Consider the following 20517-nt stretch of genomic DNA (forward strand, 5'->3'; position numbering starts at 1 on the left):
TACCCTTGGACATCACACGGTGCTTAAAACTACGAATAGCCCTAAGATAACCCATGATATCTATTCATCTTAAAACTCACATGAACGATGAACTAACATATGCATAAAGACTAAAAGAAAACAACTTAATATCTCATTGTCAACTAGTAAATTGGAAAGTCCAATCTTAAACAAACTTTTTGAACTAAACTATACATAGTCCGATAGGCCTCTATTGCTAACTAAAAAATCACTACGACTGACGCCGGCTGACCTAAACATAAATGAAAATCAAGTAACTAAAATACTTTAATCAATGAATAGGATTCTGATAAGTTTGGTCCTCGAACTATGAGGACTCATCAAAGTCAGAATATAGGTAATGACGCCCGTGGTCACTCGTGTTGCTGGAAACGAGCACCAAAACCTACATTATATGATAATGTATCACATAGACATATATGTAGGTCAGTACTTCTAGAATGTACTAAGTATGTGGGGCTGAACACATTAGTAAAACAAGAACTGAATATATGTGTACACATTCAAATTATGCATGCTAAGAGTAAATGACTCACCTTGTAATTGAGTAAAACTAAAGACTACAAGGTCATAAAACATGGATAATGAAGCATAAGAATAAGCTTAGTGATCCATAACACTTAGTTTCTAAAATCCTTAATTTTGTTCGTTCTTATGGAAGATTCTTCTAACCAATATAAACCATGTGAGCTACCATAAAGTCCAACGTCTTACCCATGTTGGGCAGAACTGTTCTACTCTTTCCATTAAAATAGAACCTTAACTTATAGTGTTTACTGAAGTTAACCCTATTGGGACTTAAACCTACGGTAGCTCATAGTTTCTAAGAATTTAGGATACGCTCTTCACATTTCCTTCTAGGTGCTAAATAATACTCCCAATATATATATATATATATATATATGCTCAAACTAAAGAAATCCATCTTAAAAGAACATAAGGGTTTATAGACTGAAAATTAGTTATGCTTCTACTTAAATCTTAATCTGAAGGAACACTTTTGGATCTCATATCTTATATTAGATCAAAAGATTAAGGTTTTCTTTAAATCATGCCATAAAACATATCACTGGAGCTTAAAAACATAAGATTTTTATAAACTCAGTACTTGTATTTAGGAATTGGAATTCATACTTTATTTCATAGAGATTCATGAAAAAATATAATGCTCAATATTCACATTGAAATCTTTCAACAATCTCCCATTCAAATAATAAAATTCAAATCATAATATAAATCTTACGAGTCAAAACATGAATAAACGTAAATCTTTCAATCACATGATAGTGTTTTATTTCAAGAAAATGATTATTTGGGTATGAACCCTAAGTCAAAACAAGTAAATTCAAATTTAAGATCATACTTTTCAAACACAAGGATGAAAGAATAACCTTGTTCAACACCCCACATACTTGGAATTGCTTGACTTGTAAAAAGGACTTGAACTTTGAGGCTTGAGAGATCCTAATCTTGTTGTTCTTGATTGGACGATGTTTCTATAGAACTTTATTCGAATGAATTTGATTCGTCCTCAACTTTCGAACATCTTAATCTAGAATTGTCACCGGTTCTTCTTTATAAGACAAATCTTCATCTAATAGAATCGAGTTCTATTTAATGATATAAGATCATCTCTATGATACCTTTTGAGTATAAAAACATGGAACACCGGATGAACTCCCAACAACCCCATCGGTAATTCTGGACCATACATAACTAGAGCTATATCCTAAAGAATCTCAAAGAGACCAACATACTGAGGGCTAAGCATGCCCCTCTTATCGAACCCAATGACTCCCTTCATGGGAGAACCCTTAAGAAACACTTATTCACCAACCTTAAAGTCCATGTCCCGTACAATATGGTCCACATACTACTTCTGCCTAATTTGAGCAGCCAACAACTTGGTTTGAATATACCTTACCTATTCTTAAGCCTATCTTACCAAGTCAGTATCCAAAGGCATAATATTACCAGTACCAAACCACACAATAGGTGACCCATACTTCCTTCCGTAGGGTACCTCGAATGATTCTATATCGACGCTGGAGGGATAGTTGTTGTTTTATGAAAACTAATACAATGGAACAAAACTGTTCCTAATGACCCCCAAAATTAATAACACAGACTCTCAACATGTCCTCTAGCAACTAAATTTTTTTCTCTGGCCGCCCATCAATTTAAGGATGAAAATCCATGGTAAATCTGAGCTTGGTGTCCAAATCCCTATGCAAATTATCCCAAAACATAGAGGTATACGAAACATATTTATCTAAAATTATGGTAAGGGGAACCCTGTGAAGTCTTAAAATCTCCATGACGTAAATTTTTGCTAACTATTTGGAGTTGTAGTCTACTCGAACCAGCAAGAAGTGAGCGGATTTTATTAATTAATCCATTATAACCCAAATAGAGTCATATTTCCCTAAGGTCTTAAAGAATTATACCATTTCCACAGAGGTATAGGCATCATCTGAATCAACCCCATAGGTCTTTGATGTTCATACTTCACATACTGACAATTTTGACACTTGGACACATAATCCACTACGTCCCTCTTTATCACGGCCACCAATAAAGCTGCCTCAAGTAATGGTCCATCTTGGTCATACATAGATGATAGAAAAATGCAAACAATGAGCTTTCAAAATCACATTACGAATCAAATCACCGACCCGGGGAATATAAAACCTTCCCTTAAACTACAACACCCTTCTCGCATCAAGAGTGGTATCCACTATCTTCCTATGCACCACTTTATTTTGGAGTTCATTCAACTTCTTGTCCTTAAATTGCTTAGCCTTAATCTTCTCTAAGATGTTCACTTTACCTCAACACTAGCCAATACCCCACCCTATCTGAAATCCTGAGTTGCATACTTTGAGATGCTAGAGTTTGAAACTCTCTAGGTAAAGGTCACTTTGGTACCCTCAAGAATGACAAACTACCCATTCTTATAGCATTTTAGCTTAATGAATCTGCTACCACATTGAACTCACCTGGATGGTAATGAAAAGTCACATCGTAATCCTTCAACAACTCTATCCATATTTGTTTTCTTGATTCAAATCCCTTTAAGTAAACACATGATGCAGGCTACGATGGTCTGTTAAGACCTTACACTTGACACCGTAAAAATAATGTCTCCAAATCATTAATGTAAACACCACCACTGCCAACTCTAAGTCATGGGTTGGGTAGTTCTTCTCATAAGGCTTCAACTACCTCAAAGCATAAGTAATGACATTTCTAGCCTGTATCAACAAAGCACCCAAGCTAAAAATTGAAACATCACAAAACACTATAACATCCTTACCTTTAACTAGTAATGAAAGTATAGGCAATCAAGAGTGTCTTGAGATTTTGTAAGCTCCATTTACATTTATCAGGCCAATAAATGGAACTTTCTTCTAAGTTGACCTTGTCTAATCCATTTCAATGGATGCAAAGTTCTTGACAAAGATAAGGTGATAACGTAGGATCAAGGAAGGTTAGTAGGAGAAGCACTGGCGTGCAACTCAGGAGAAGTGATAAAGTACTGTCATTTACCAAAAATAATCAGAAATTATATGCACAACATTCATATATACATATATAGGATGCTGGATAGGGATAAGGCTCATGAATATTAGAGTTTAAAACATTAACCTGAACTATGTAGATCACTTCATCCTAAAGGCATGTCACGACCTGAGACTACCCCTAACCCATGAACTGGCATGATACTTGAGCATATGAATTAAAATATATAAAATAGCTAAGTTTGTGGTGCAGAAACCTATTTATAATATAATCTGGACAATATAATTCTAATAAAGTTTACAACCTAATAAAACTAAAGAGAGAATTGGAATTTACATTTCATTACTCAGACAGACTGTCTATGAAGCCTCTGATATACTGACTATAGATAGCTGGGATATGCCTCCAACTACCACTAACTAATATATATTAATAAATACAATAAAGTACATGAACTACAACTGACTGGAGTCCCCAAAGTAGGAGAACTAATCACCTGCTGGCTGGAAGCTACAACTGTTTAATTGCGATGTGTAGGCTATCATTGGTACCTACACTATAAGACAAGGTATCACATATACATATATGTGGATCAGTACTTTGGAATGTACTGAGTAAGTGGGGGTGAATACAATACATAAACTGATTACATATATAATCTTAAAATGTGTATGCTAAGTGCAAGTAGACTCACCAAGAGACTGAAATAAACTAAAAGCTAAAGTATCTTTTTCTTCCACCTTTTGTTTCCTCCAATGAACCTTCACCAAAGCTACGTCCTTTGTCCACAATCTATGAACCTACCTATCCAATAACTCAATCGAAACTTCCTCATAATATAAGGAATCTAAAACACCCACATCGTTAATAGGCACTATCAAAGAAAGGTCACCCACACACTTTTTAAGCATTCACATGGAAAATAAGATGAATAATACCCAGACTCGCAGGCAATTTCAACTCATAAGAGTCATTCCCAATTCTTTCTCATAATTTTATATGGACCAACATAACAAGGACTGATTTTCCCCTTCTTCCTAACTCATGACTCCATTCATAGGAGACACCTTCAAGAATACCCAATCACTTACTTCAAATTGGAACTCCATTTGCCTCACATCTACATAAGACTTTTGGCTACTTTAGGTAGTTTTGAGTCTTTCTTTAATCATCTTCACCTTCTCCATGGCTTAGTGAACAAAGTGAGGACCAAATAACCTAGTCCAACCTACCTCAAACCACCTAATAGGAGACCTATATATTTTACAATAGAAAGCCTCGAAAGGAGCCATTTGAATGCTAGAATGGTAAGTGTTATTATATAAAAACTCTGTAAGAGGTAAATGGTCAACCCAACTACCCTTAAAGTCAATCACATAGACCTTTAACATATTCTCAAAAGTCTAAATAATCCACTCCTCTTTTCTATCCACTTCTGAATAGTCTACTTCATTTGTCAATCCTTTTAAGGGTGGAAAGCGGTGCTAAGGTTCACCTGAGTGCCCAAACCTTTCTAAAATGAAAACCATAAGTGAGAAGAAAATTCCACACCTTGGTCTAAAATAATGGACACAGGCGCTCCATGCAACTTGACTATCTCCTGAATAAACAACTTGGCTTAATCATCTCTTGATTAGTTAGTCCTTATAGGAAAGACATGAGGAAACTTAGTCATTCTATCCACAATGACTCAAATAAAAATTATAATGATTATAAGACCGCGGAAGACCCATAATGAAATCCATATTAATCATCTACCACTTCCATATGGGCAACTCTATCTCTTAAGATATGTCACCAGACCTCAAATGTTCCACCTTGACTTGCTAACAAACCATACACTTAGCCACAAACTTTGCCACAACTCACTTCATGTTATTCCATCGGTAGATCTCCTTCAAGTCATGATACATCTTAGTCGAATCTAGATGAACTGTATATCTAGACTAATGAGCCTCTGTCAAAATCCTTTCCCGAAGCTCATCAGCATCCGAAACACACAACCTCCTTTGATACCTCAAAATTTTGTCTCCCCTATTGTCAAAAGCCAAAACCTTTTGCTGACCCACATCATCCTTAATCTGCATAAGTATGGGATCTAAAATCTGTTTCTCAATCACCTCAACACTAAGATATGATTTAACCACTTCTTGAATAATCACTTCCTTACCCTCAGAGTCCAAGAAATAGGCACCCAAGTTAACAAACCTGTGAATATCATTCACTGACCCTTTCTTCTGCTCATCTACATAAGATAAGCTAACCATAGACGGCAGCCAGCTAAGAGCATCAATAGCAACATTAGCTTTACTTGGCTGGTAGTGCAAACTCATGTCATAGTCTTTTAAGTAATTCAAGCCATCGCCTCTGCTTGAGATTCAAATCCTTCTGAGTAAACACATACTCCAAGCTCATATAATCTGAATAAATATCCAGATGCACTCTATACAGATAATGGCACCAGATCTTCAAAGAAAAAACACAGATGCCAATGCTAAGTCGTAAGTCGGGTAATTCCTCTCATGAACTTTAAGCTGCCTGGAAGCATAAGCTACAACCTTACCATATTTCATCAAAACACAACCCAGTCCCACACGGAACACATCACAATACACAATAAACCCCTCAGTTCCCTCGAGCAGGGTTAAAACTGGTGCAGAGTCAACTTATCCTTCAACTTATCAAAGCTACCCTCATAAGCATCAGATCATAAAAATTTAGCCTTTTTCTGAGTCAACCTCACCAACAGAGCAGCAATAGAAGAGAAACTCTTCACAAACATCCTATAATACCTATCCAAGCCCAAAATGCTCCTAATGTCGGTTGAAGTAGTGGGTCTGAGCCCTTTTTTAACTAACTCAACTTTTTATGGATCTATCTTGATCACCTCACTAGCAACAACATATCCAAGAAAGGTCACAACATTTAGCCAAAACTTAAACTTAGAAAATTTTGCATACCACTTCTAATCCTTAAGAATCCACAACATTATGATCCTCCTCACTCTTAGAGTACACTGAGATGTCATCAATGAAAACTATCATAAACAAGTGTAAAAATTGCCTAAACACGCCGATTAATAAGATCCATAAAAGCAGTCGGGGCATTGCTCAACCCAAATAACATAACCAAGAACTCATAATGATCATATCGGGTTCAGAAAGAATACTTGGTAATATCAACCTCCCTAATTTTCAATTGATGATAGCCCGAATGGAGATCAATCTTAGAGAAACACCAAGCACCTTGAAGCTGGTCGAAAATATCATCAATTCTAGAAAGAGAGCACTTATTTTTCATTGTTAGCTTTTCAGCTGAAGATAGTCTATACACAACTGAAGAGACCCATCCTTCTTTTGCATAAAAAGTATAAGAGAACCCTACAGAGAAATACTAGGACGAATGAAACTCTTATCAAAAAGATCCTTTAATTGCTCCTTTAGCTCTTTTAATTCCGTTGGAGCCACCCTATACAGAGGAATTAAAATGGGATGGGCATCCGGTAGAAGATTAAAATCGAAATCTATTTCCTTGTCAGGAAAAATCCCAGAAACATCATTGGGAAACACTTTAGGAAATTTATTAACCACTGGGACAGATTGCAAAGAAGGACTTTAGAATTAGAATCCTTAACTTGGACTAAATGATACAGAGACCCTTTGGAAATCAACTTCTGGCTCTAAGATAGGAAATAAACTTCCCTTTAGGCACTAAGGAACTCCCCTTCCATTCGATCATCGATTCGTTAGGGAATTGAAAACTTACCATTCGGATTTGACAATCCAGAGAAGCATAGCACTAATGGAGTATATTCATCCCTAAGATTACATCAAAATCTTTCATATAAAGCTCTATCAAATCCATAAATGTCTCCCTCTAAGAGATGGACACCACATAACACTTATAGATTTTTCTAACAACTACTAAATCACCCACTGGAGTAGAAATAGAAAAATGGTCAAAAATATTTGAAAGACCAAAACCGGAGTGTACAACCACATAAGGGGTCACATAAGATAGGGAAGAACCTGAATCAAACAAATAATAAATATCATGAGAGAAAAGCTATAAAATACCAGGGACAACATCAGTAGATACCTCAGATTCCTAGCGAATAGCAAGTGCATAGAGATAATTTTAGTCAGTATGATACCAGAAGTAGAGCCCTTAGGAGCAAAATCAAAAGAAGCAGCGATTGAAACCTTATTAGCTCTAGTGGCAACTGTGTATAGGATAATTTCTATGCAAATGACCAGGCTAACCATAACTGAAACACAAGTTCCTCTTCTCCTCACAATAACCACAGTGAAGTTGTCCACAAAATCAGCAAGAAGGATAAGGTAGGGCTGATTGAGCTTTACTAACCTGAAACTAGGCACCCTATGTCGTAGAACCACTACTAGCCTGAAAACAATGATCAGCCAAAGGTTTAGGATAACAAGCACTAGTTGTCGACTAAGAACTTCCCTAATTCTTCTTCTTGGTCCACTGTCTACCATCTCTCCCACTATTTGCTAAACCTAAACCTGCTCTAAATATCTAAACTTCTTGTTTTATCTCTCTCCCATCTCTACATACTTCTTCTTTTGATCCTCTACCTATTGTCTATAAACCACCAACCTAGAGATGTCTATATCATTGTTCAACATCACGGCCTTAAACTCTATTACCAAGTCACGAGACAAACCAGAAGCAAGCATTCTCATTTTAGATCTCATGTTAGCCACTAACTCCAAAGCATAACAAGATAGCTGCTGAAACTTCAAATCGTACTCCTTCTAACTCATCTCCATTGCTTCAAGTTCACAAACTCTTCAGCCTTAGCTTCCCTCAACTCCTGAGGAAAGAAATGATTAAGAAAGGTACCTGAGAAAGCTCATCCCATAATGTTGGCTCAGCATCATCACCTCTCAGCTATTCCCACTCCTTATACAACTGATAAGCCATATGTTTTAACTAACATACAGAAAACTCTATATCCTCAAAATCAGTAGCATACATTACCCTAAAAATCTTCTCTATCTCATCAATAAATCCCTAGAATTCCTCCTCAACCTTAGAGACTGTAAAGGTTGTGGGATTCAACCTCATAAACTAGCCAACCTAAGTGACCTCGGATGAATGAGCAACAAAACTAACATGATCAAACTGATGAGACTGTAATGCCACCAACTAAGTAAGCATATGAATAGACTGAAGAAACTCTGCATTAGAGGTATCTCTCTAAGGCAACTGAGTATAAGTATCAGCAACCTGGAAAGTCCGGGAAAGACTAGTAGGGATCAGTGAAACCCCATATAGAGTAGTACAATTTGGAGTAGGGGCCCTAGATCGAGTCTACACTCCATAAATATGGCGAGTTCCCTCCATATTTTTCTCAGATAGAATAGAGGCTCCGGCAGAGTTTCTATGAACGTTAAATCTTTAAGGAGGCATGCTCTAAAATATGAAAAAACTAGGAGTTAGAGAAATTTCAAGACACCTAGACTCTATATCCCAAAATAAACCATAAAAAAAAGCATTTCTAAATTTCTTGTAGCCTCCCCCTTATAAGTGTGGCACGCTACACACCCATAAAAGGGACTCTACTTTAAATGGCTTTTTAGACAACCAACGACCTTGAAATGTGCTCTGATACCAAGCTTGTCACAACTCAAACCAGGGCCTAGTCGTGAAGGGGATCCCAAGTCCATCATGAGCTGGAGACCGCCCTCTTAGCCTGACATCCAAGACTTAATAAAATAATACAACAAAAGCCAACCAAATATATTGATAAGAAAAATAGATAAATCAAGTAAGAGTTATAAGAAATAAAACAGATATCTAACCCACATTTATCCACAAAAGGCTATAAAACTAGAAATGCCAAATAGGTTAGGACATGCCTTCGACCATGACAAAAAAATCCAATATAAAAAACTAAGAAATAAAGAAAATAGATGAAATGATTGGGTCTTCTAAAGGATGGAGGCTCACCACTTCACAACCACTCAATAGATGTACCAAACCACCTAACGTTGTGCAGGAGTAAATAAAAAGCCCTCGGACCCTACATCATGAAATAATGCAGCGTCCATGGATGGTTAGTAGGATAAGCACTGGAGTGTATATTAGGAAAAGTGATAAAGTAATGTCATTTACCAAAACAATCCAAAATAGTATGCACAACATTCATATATACATATATATCATGCTTGGATAGGGACAAGGGTCATGAACATGAGAGTTTAAACTATTAACCTGAACTATGTAGCTCACTCCGTCCTAAAGGCACCTACGAACAATATAGGTTCAGATCCCCTTGTTGAAAGGGCCTCAATACATGTTAGCCGCATGAACTGAGGAATCCGAAGGGAAGGCCAAGGACACCAAGGCTTTAGCTATCCCAAAATATAATATATGAACCAAGAACACGGTCATATAGACCCCTACATCGGTAAACTTAGTTTCCAATGTTATTCCCCCACCTCCCAGGACTACACCTTCACGATGAGCTACATAATTCTCTTTAAGCCTAAATTAAAAAAGTTTCACATAAACTCAACCATTAACCCAAGAGTCTTATATTAAAGGAACTTTCCACTTGGTATCATCATACCAATTACGCTTACAATCTTATATAAGTATGCCATTTCAATCAATGTAACCATTTGATTCCTAAATTCCATTTAAAAATTCAAACCATGGACACCAAGGGTTATATATTTATGTATTAATGCAATGTCACAGGTTCATAAGTAAATTGAATTATGCAAATATTCATGTTCAAAGATCAAATTTACAAAGTGGGTTGAGGTTAATGCCATTATCAAGCCAAAAAAATCATCAATTTGGTGAAATCTATGTACCTCATTCCAATTCCCATGACAATGCACCCATTCAGTCCAAAAATCATAAATTTAAAAAAATAAATCATCAATTTAAAACACAGGAAAAGTAATTCAAGTAATACCAATCAAAACCCCCTCAATCCAATTTCAAACCCATCAATTCAAACCACATAGATGATGAGTACATAAATGCCACAATGTAAATTAAAGTTAGGGAATGAGATACATGCTTGAAATACATGAAAAGTTGAAGAAAATTCAAAGTTTGGAGTCCATAGTAATGATTTCTTGAAAATCCCTTTAGTTTTCTTGAATTCCAAGTTTAAGAGAAAAGGAATGAGGTTTGATCTTTGAAAATTGAAGAAAAAGAGGTTATTTTGTGTTTAAAGTTCATGTAAGGGGTAAAAAGACCAAAAGCCCCTCATTCCAAGTGAAAAAAATAAAACTGAACAAATTTAACATAGCAGTGTGGCACGGTGCTATCGCGGAGGGTAGCCTCCGTGCCACGCCCTTATTGCGGAAGTTATCCTCCGTGGCACGCCCTTATCACAGTGGCTCACTATATCGAGGTCTAAAAATTACCCCGAACCCCTTTCAAAATTCAAAAACTGTTCGAAAATACCGTTTTAACACCACTAAACATAATTCAAGTCAGAAATTGACACTATGCAAGCGGAAGGGTCAAAAATAAAATGATCAAAGGTTTACGAGGTCTTACATTTTACTTCTACTGACAAATATTCTTTGAAAAAGATAGTATCAACATTGTGGAAATATAAATTTCAATCAAGTCAATAGATTAATAAAGAGAAAAGTACATTTAATCTTTATCAAAGTGTAGCTGCAGGAATAAGGACATTGGTGGAGGAATATATAGGAATTTCCAGGGGCCATTTTTCTCAAAAATACTAAGGTTGAGCAATTACTAATGTTAGGAAAATAATGGACCATTATGTTAGTCTCATTAGAAGGGTGAAGGACAAACTACAAGTTTGGAAAGGTAACACGCATTCTATTGGGGGCAAGGAAGTGTTAATTTTCAGTGTCTTACAAAGCATTCCAATATATGTTTTATCTGCTATAGCTGTTGAAAGAACTTGATAGAATTTTTGCAATTTTTTTTAAATAACAAGCTTAAAGGTAGGAGTAAACATTGAGCTACTTGAGAAAAGGCATGCTTACCAAAGATTGAAGGTGGTTTAGGGTTTAAATCTATGGTTGATGTTTCTCAAGCTATGTGCTAAACTTTGGTGGAAGTTCAGAACTTAAAAAGTTTTCTATGTGAAAACTTCTTATGGAATAAGTATTGTAAGAAACAAATTCCTAGTTGTGTTTAGTGGAAAGGTCGACCATAAGATTAGAAGCATATGTGGGAGAACAGAGAAGTGATAGAACAGAACTTGTGATGGGAAGCAAAAGGAAGCTAATCTAGTGTTTGATTTGAGGATTGGACTAACATCGAACTATTATTTCTCTATCTTATAGAAATGTAGAGTTTTTATTCAATGGTATATATTGATGTTTTTTTGAAAGAGGATGGTTGGGACTTTGAGACAGTGCAAGAACAATTGCCTAATAATATTGTTTAGCATGTTAGACTAAATATGGGTCATATTAGGCAAACATGTCAGGTTGATAGACCTTGGTAGATAAGGCCTAGTGCTGCAAGTTTACTTTTAAATCTGTGAGGAATATGATCAGAAATAGGCTGATTACTTTCGGGATTATAAGAAAATATGGGTGAAGGGGTAATCTTTATAATTTTCTTTTTTTGTTGGGAGGGTTTGGTCATTTAGAGTTCCAATTATTTCTATTATTTCTTCCTAGAGTCCTAACATATCTCATTTATGTCAGTATTGTAGGGTCCTTGTAAAGGAAACCTTGATCATCTTTTTTTATTAGTGGAAGTGGCAGCTTTTACTCAGGATCGCTATACTAGAGTTGCTGGGATCCTAGGTCCTTAGGTATAGGTTAAACACATGATTAAAAAATAGTGAGATACACAAGGAAATTCTAGATCGATGGCAGTATTATAAGCTATTATTAATATTACTATATGGTTTTTATGAAAGAGGAGAAATACAGTGTTACATGGAGGATCTAAATCTATAAACAAGGTGATGTGGGATATCAATGATGTTATATATAATTTTATTAGGGTAATTTCAATAATGCTGACATTCCTAATACTTTCCTCAACTAGTAAATCTATTGAAAATTTAAAAGTATGTATTCTAATTTACAAGGCAAATTATACAAAGTGGCAGTCCGTCCAGCCATACTGTATGGAGCAGAGCGTTGGCCTATCAAGAACTCCTACATTCAAAATTTGAAGGTGGTAGAAATGCGAATGTTATGTTGGATGTGCAGGCTTACTAGGAGTGATAGAGTTAGAAATAAGACTATCCGAGAGAAGGTAGGAGTGGTTTCGGTGGAGGACAAGATGTGAGAATTTAGGTTGAGATGGTTCGGGCATGTGATGAGGAAGGACATAGATGCCCTAGTTCATAGGTGTGAGAGACTAGCTTTGGATGGTTTTAGGGCGGGTAAGGGTAGGCTGAAGAAATACTGAAGAGAGGTAATTAGACGTAACATGAAGCAGTTATAGCTTACTAAGGACATGATCATAGATAGAAAGTTATGGAGGATACGAATTAGGTTAAAAGGCTAGTGCATATGGGGGAGTCATAGCCAGTAGTTAGGAGGGCTTTAGGGTAGCTGGGCTGGTAGTCGTAGGGCTATGTTCAAAGGTTGGAGCTGATAGTAGATGGATATGGGGGTGGTGGGTGCCTTGGTTCGTCAGTGTAAGGTATTACTTTGTAGGTGTCTTATTTCTACTATTTCTTCTTGTTTTATGCATTATTATGACTTTGAGTATTATTCTTTGTCTTGAGCCGGGGTCTACCTGAAATAGCCTTTCTACTTCTTCAGAGGTAGTGGTATGGACTACATATATTCACCATCTCCAAATCCCACTATGTGGGAATACACTGGGTTTTTAATTATTGTTGTGTAATACCCCGAATATTTTATCTCGGTCCAGCCCTTAGTACATACTTAAAGCACATAGAACCTAAAAATAAATTTAAAAGTTAAGGGACTTAGTCATTTTGACTCCCTTTAAACTTTAAAGATTTTTAAATTAACCTTCCAGGCTCTAAGACAATGATTTTTGAGTTAAATTATATTCAGGGGTAAAAATAGCATGTCGTGGGTAAGTTTTGAAATTTTTGGATAAGGATTAGATCACATTCAAATTGGCAAAACAGTAGCTCACCACGATTAGGCCGCATCGCAGTGAGTATCGCGATGAGCATGCCATTGCATCGCAATAGAGGCCTTTTCGATATTCGTCAATTTCTAGAGGGTCTCCACAATTGCACCGCATCGCGGTGAACCCCAAAACAACAATTGTCAAAATCTAGTGAGTCACTGCGATTCCACTGTATCCCAGTGGGTATCGCAATGACCCACTCGCCGTATCGAGTTGAAGCCTCAATCGGCAATCTAGTTACGGATTTTAAATCCCAAGGGCAATTTAGTCTTTTGCCCACATCCCCAAATCGTGAAAACAAATGATTAAGTGTATTATTAAGCAAAATATGCTCATGTTCCAGGTACTAATGTTCGGATTATTGTTTCCCCTCTCAGTCAGTTCCATTCGAGGACGAATGTTCTCAAGGGGGAGATATTGTAATACCCGTGCCTTTTTCCTAGCTAGAAATCATCTCAAGGATGTTAGGACTTACTTTAAAATGCAAACCTATCTTTGTACACATGGTATTTTTTATATTTTCACTTTCTATCACGTGAAAAATTGAGTTAGCTTTCCAACGGTACCAATTTTGTCCAAATCCGACATCAGACGAGGAAGTTATGGACATTTTACTTGGAACTGCTGGAAACGCCCAGGTATGACGGCCAAGTTGACAGACCATCACTTTGACCGTCACAACCAAGGCAGTTGATCCACGTATTGGATAAGGACTGACAGAGGAGTTGATGGATTGCCAAAGTTGTGACGGACCGCCATCCAGGCCGTCAACTCTTATCCAGTGAACCCCATTTCTGGTCCACATCTGACGGGCTAAGTGACAGACCGTCAAGTATCTGACAGACAGTCAGTTGAACCGTCACATGCCACGTTCAGTTTATTTTCAGGTCATTTTAATAGGGGTATTTTGGTCACTTATCACTCGCCTATATATACCCAAATAAGTCCGAATTCAACCATTATGCTCATTATTATTTCACAAATAAAAACTAGGGTTTCTCTCTAAATTTAATCTCCAAGAACAAGACCCAATCTTCTTCAAAAATCAAAGGTTTCAAATCCTTCAAGTTCAAAAACATCAAAAACCTTGAGTCAGGTATGCGTAGTGTTCATCTTTGGACCCTTTTTGTTCATAGAGTTTAAGAACCATGCTTTTAAATGAGAAACTTTGATTTCCTTGTTGTTATGTGATGTTGTTCATGTTAATGATCAAATTTTAAGATTCAAGATATTAATTTAAGTTGACTTTCATGATGTATACATGCTTGTAGTTAAAACCCATGAATTTGGGTGGTTCAAGATGATTAAAATTATTGAGAAAACCTACGCCCCAAAGTGTACATGCAAGGTATTTGTTAAAATGCCTAGAATGCTAAAAATTATGTTCCCATGACCCCATAGTATTTAAATGACAAGCTATGTCAACTCTTAAGATGATTCCACATGAACTTCCATGTTATTGATATGTGTTGCTAGTATGATTATGCAATGAACATGATATTAAGGTTGTGCAAGTACTTCCATATGACATGAAATGTTTTCCATGCAATACATTGTTGATAACCGTGCTTAGTATGAAATCCCTTATGTATGATGTTATGAATTGTGGACTCAAATCTTGTGATCAAGTCATGTCATGTGTGTCAGTTTCCTTCCATTGAGTCCTGGGGGTATTCGTACCTGAAAAATATAGTTGTGTGCCCAAAGCCAAGTCACGTTATCCCGATAATCTCAGTCAAGCCATGACCTATAGAACTCAGTCAGTCATGTGACTCAGGAAAACTCCGAAATCTTATGATCTCAGCAAAATCTCATATAGTAATGCTATTTCGTCAGTCAATGGAAGTCAGTTACTCAGTCCTTGTACAGTCAGTTAAATCATGTTTAGTCTCTTCAAATAGGAATAGAAGTTAACACCGAGTGAACCCAAGGATGGGAACTCACCTGCCAGTTTAGGGTGTGATTCTTAGCAGTCATCCTTATGTTCCAGAACTACGTAGCCAGCGCAGGTTGAGATATCTTAACCTGTCAGACTAGGGTTGATGATGTGGCTTAACCTATCAGTTTAGGGTTCTCACCGTTCTCATTTGAGTACCTGCCAGTTGAGGGCCACTCATAATTGTCCTTACCAATGGTGCGGTATTGACACTCCTCTAGTTAGGGCAGAGATTGAACCCCAACTTAGCTATATGCATTATTGGGGCATGTCAGTTAAACAACTACCTCTCACAGTTTCAGGCTCAGTCTCAGTAAAAGAACCCAGATAGTTTTTCAGATATTAGTATATCAGGACTGCCAGATACAGTCAAATTCAGTTATAGTATGGGACTCAGATAGTTCCATCAGATGCAGAACTGTTAGGCACAGTCACCCATATATTCAGAACTACAGTATCAGTCACGATCAGTTATCAGTAAACTATGTATTAGCGTACAGATTTAGCTATCACGCATTCGCGATCTCAGTTTCTATGTATGCATATTTGCACTCTCATGTTTATATCAGTCAGTTAGTTAGCATTGTTCATGCATGTAACCCTATTTATGTTCAGCCTACCTCACTCGTATACTCAGTGTTCCATTTGTACTGACGCATTTGTGTTATGGTGCTTTCTCTTTATGTTATACCATAGGTTCAGAGACACGAGTTCCAAACCAGCAGTAGCAGTCGCATTCCAGTATACAGAGTTGCAGTGATTCCTCTTCATTCAAGGACGATATGATTTGATTCATTTATTATTTTAGTTATTTTTCAGTTTACGGAGTTAGTTGGAGACATGTTCCTTCAACTCCTTATTGAGACGGCTTTCAAATTTAGTTCAAATTTGATTCAGTTTTCAGTTGTTTTGGGTATCTTTCACCCATATGGATGTTATTTTACCAGGTTCTTTATTCGGTTGAACCCTATGGCCTACATGTTCTGGTCTGCCGCATTATTATGATATATATTGCAGTGTATAGGTACAAATATCAGTCATGGGTTAGCTTGTGGTCCTTCGGGGTCATAAGCACCTTGTAGTGTTTCAATTCAGAAAATCGGGGCATTACACTTTTAGTTGTGCATGCCAGTTATAGCCTCAGTTTTCAGCATCTCAATTTCGTTAGCCTCATTCGAGGACAAATATTCCTAAAGGGGAGATATTGTAATACCCCAAATATTTCTAGCTCGGTCCAGCCCTTAGTACGTACTTGAAGCACTTAGAGCCTAAAAATAAATCTAAGAATTAAGGGACTTAGTCATTTTGACTTCCTTTAAACTTCAAAGATTTTTAAATTGACCTTTCGGGCTCCAAGACAATGATTTTTGAGTTAAATTATATTCAAGGGTAAAATAGCATGTCTCAGTTAATTTTTAGAATTTTCAAACAAGGATTGAATTGCATTCGAATTGGTAAAACAATAGCTCACCGCGATTAGGCCACGTCGCAGTAAGTATCGTGATGAGCATGCCATCGCATCACAATGGAGGCCATTTATACATTCGTCAATTTCCTGAGGGTCACTGCGATTACATCGCATCATGGTGAATCCCAAAATAGCAATTGTCACAATCTAGTGAGTCAAAGTGATTCCACCGCGTCTCGATGGGTATCGCAATGACCCACTCACCGCATCGTGGTGAAGCCTCAATCGGCAACCCAGTTATGGATTTTAAATCCCAAGGGCAGTTTAGTCTTTTGCCCACATCCCCAACCTTGAAAATAGATGATTAAGTGTATTATTAAGCAAAATATGCTCATTCTCCATCAAATTTCTCTCAATCAAAACCCTAGGCTTCAACATTCAACTTCAAGAATCCCCAAAATTATACCATTCTTTTTCCAAAATAGTTTAAAATTCAAGGTTCCCATTTCAAGAATTCCAAGAAACAACCTTCAAGAGCACAAATAGGATCTCAAAACCAAGCTTCTTTATCTAGTTCATCAATTAAGATATGTGGAAATTTGAACAAGGATAAATCTTTTGTCCTTATGCCCAAAACTAGTTTTAAATTACAAATTTACATGACTTTACATGGACTTCAATTTACGGTTCATACCCATTTATTGTTATTTGAAGATTATGATGTTTCAAGTGTTTTTGATGTTGAATTACATGTCTACTTTCATAAATTGATGCGTATGATTATATTTTCCAGATTTTGAGTTGAATTATGAATATTTACATTATCAAGCATGAACATTATGATGTTTTGACATGAATTTGAAACATGGGTTATCAAGCCCTAGTTAAGTATTGATAATTCAAGAAGATTTTCCTCTTAAGAACCTTATGACTAGCATATATATTCAGATTTTGAGAAAAGATTTGATCTTTTGATCTTTAGCTAAGGCATGAAATCCACCTTATAGCTTAAATTCAGTTTTGAATTAACAGATGCACAGTTTGTTTTTAGTATGAAATATTATGACTTTTAAAAGTATATTTTCTACAGAATGAGCATACAGATTAAAGGAAGTAGTATTTAGCACCGGGCGAAAAGTGTAGGTTTAGCGCATCCTACTTTCCTAGAACTATGAGCCAACGTAGGTACAGATTCAATATTCCCATTTCTATATGGATGACAGTTACAGATGTGATCACTTAGCTCGGGTTATACTCCCTGTCAAGAACATGACACCTCTCCCCAACGTGAGGTTTTTCCTTTAGGAGAACAAGATGTTGTACTCCATGATAGCTCACATGATTTATGTCGGTTAGAAGAACCTCCCTTCTAGTAAAAGTAAATAAATAACTTTTGAGTAAATTTCCTAACAAAAAAGAGTAACTCTAATAGAAAAGCTTTTACTAGAATTTCCTACAGTCTAATAGAAAAAAATGTCCGATAACAGTTCAATTTTTAGACTTGAAATGTGATGGCTCACCAGTTTTATACAGTATGTTTTATTATTTATGATCTATGATTTTTAGCTTTCAGTTATTCCAACCATGTGAGCCGTTACATACTGCATGCATGTTCTATGATTTTGATTACATTACTTTTACTTAAGCATTCACCCCCATACACTCAGTACATCCTCAAAGTACTGATCCACATATACGTCTATGTGTTACACTGTCTCATAATATAGGTTTAGGTGCTCAGTCTCAGCAGCGTAAGTGATTTTGGGCATCTCTATCTACATTCCTATAGTTGGTGAGTCCTCATGGTTCGAGGGCCCATTTATCCAGAGTTTCAGCTTTCATAGTATTTAATTTATTATTTTTAGTTTAGTACGAGTCAGTTGAGGGTCTGTCCCAATGGCTCTCTAGTTTCTTAGTAGTAGAGGCTTGTTGAACTACTAGCTATTATTTTCATACTTTCTGCATTTGTTATCCAGACAGTATATTCAGTTGATCTCAGACAGTTTTAATATAATTCAGTATTGATGCTTGATTTGCTTACCTTAATGAGATTTATATACTTAGTAGCATGCTTACTGGGTTAGCTTGAGGCTACTCGTAGTCTTGAGCACCGTGTGGCATCTCGAGACCAGGTTTCGAGGCATTACATATTGTTGTTGTATTTCAATTTAAAGCTATTAGATGGATGGCCTTTCTTATAGGTTGTTTGAGATGTAATACTGATGGGGATTCTAGAGGGAAGCTTTTTATTAAGAAATCATGAAGGCAATCTAGTATGTGCTACGGGTTTGAAAATTGATGATTCTTCTAACTTGATGGTTGTATCTTGGGTTATAAGTGAAGATCTACAATACTGCTCATAGAACCAGTTTTGACCAACATCATCATTAAAACTAATTCACTAGCCATAATTAGCATTATTAATAGATTTTGGAAAACTCCTTGGAATGAGAGTATGGAGTTTAATTCAATTCACGAAGTCAGAAGTATCATTATAGTGAGAATATAATACTCCTTAAGGGAGGAAAATATTATTTTGTTAATTTGATTTTTATTGTTGCAAGTACATATGAAATTAACACATTTTAGGAAGTTCCAAGTGCGGTAAAGAGAATCATCATTCTTAATAAAAGTAACATTCCAAACATGAGGATTAAGCAGACGAATTCATCAAATTTTTTCAGTTAAGGAATAGAAGTTTTAAGATCATTGTTTCAAGTTACATTTATGAATCAGATAAGGCTACATGTGAATTTGTTGTTTTGATATCTAGTGAAGTCTAAAGCAATTTCATTTGGTTGACAATGGTGAGTGCCTTGAGGTGATTTTCTGATAATAAACCAGAGCTTAAAAAAGCATCATTCATTATTTTCACCTTAGTCGAGTTTGGGTCAATTCAGTCTCAGTTTGTGTGTTCTTAAAATAGATTCAAAATAGTTTTAAATCTTAATATTTACACTTTTTATAGTGGTATAAATCCCATGATTTGGGATTCAACCCATTGAAGGATAGGTACTAAAATAGAAAAATATTTTGGATGATTTAGTTATACCTGATCTTAGTACAACAATTGAAGTGTTGTAGCACTTCAGCTCCATTGTTAACTCCATTATTAGTGTCCTGGATCTATTAAGGCGCTCCAGATCTTTGCCTTGTTCAACAAAAGAGACATAGAAATTAGTTCCACGATCTAGTTTATGCGGTATTCACAATGGATATAAGCGGATAAGGTGCGGATATAGACGGATAACTAATTTATGAAATAGATTTAGTATATATATAATGAATCTATTTTTTTTTGTGCGTGGATATTTCTTAAATTTTGTTTCAAAATTTTTTAATGATTTATTCTTTTTGTAAGATGTATTCATTAATTTGTTTGGTTTATTAATTTATCCTGTAGTAATTGTAGAGTTACAAATTTCTGTATAATAATTTATCCTAACTGTACTGTAATGTATATCTAATTCTAGATTTTCTATGTTATTTATTATCTTGCGTTGTTCTTCTCGTAGTGAGTTTTTTA

General features: G+C 36.1%; 1 long non-coding RNA gene across 1 annotated transcript in view; it reads right to left on the minus strand.

Moving 5' to 3' along the window:
* Nucleotides 1-20243, minus strand: part of LOC107841940 — a 32756-nt gene extending 12513 nt beyond the window's left edge. The window contains exons 1-2 of the long non-coding RNA XR_007045166.1: nucleotides 20044-20243; nucleotides 9520-9592 (exon numbers count right to left, since the gene is read on the minus strand). This is a non-coding gene — a long non-coding RNA (uncharacterized LOC107841940). The remainder of the gene's footprint in view (nucleotides 1-9519; nucleotides 9593-20043) is intronic.
* Nucleotides 20244-20517: the final 274 nt, after the last annotated feature.

Source organism: Capsicum annuum, chromosome 9 (assembly GCF_002878395.1).
Source record: "Capsicum annuum cultivar UCD-10X-F1 chromosome 9, UCD10Xv1.1, whole genome shotgun sequence".
Classification (NCBI taxonomy): domain Eukaryota; kingdom Viridiplantae; phylum Streptophyta; class Magnoliopsida; order Solanales; family Solanaceae; genus Capsicum; species Capsicum annuum.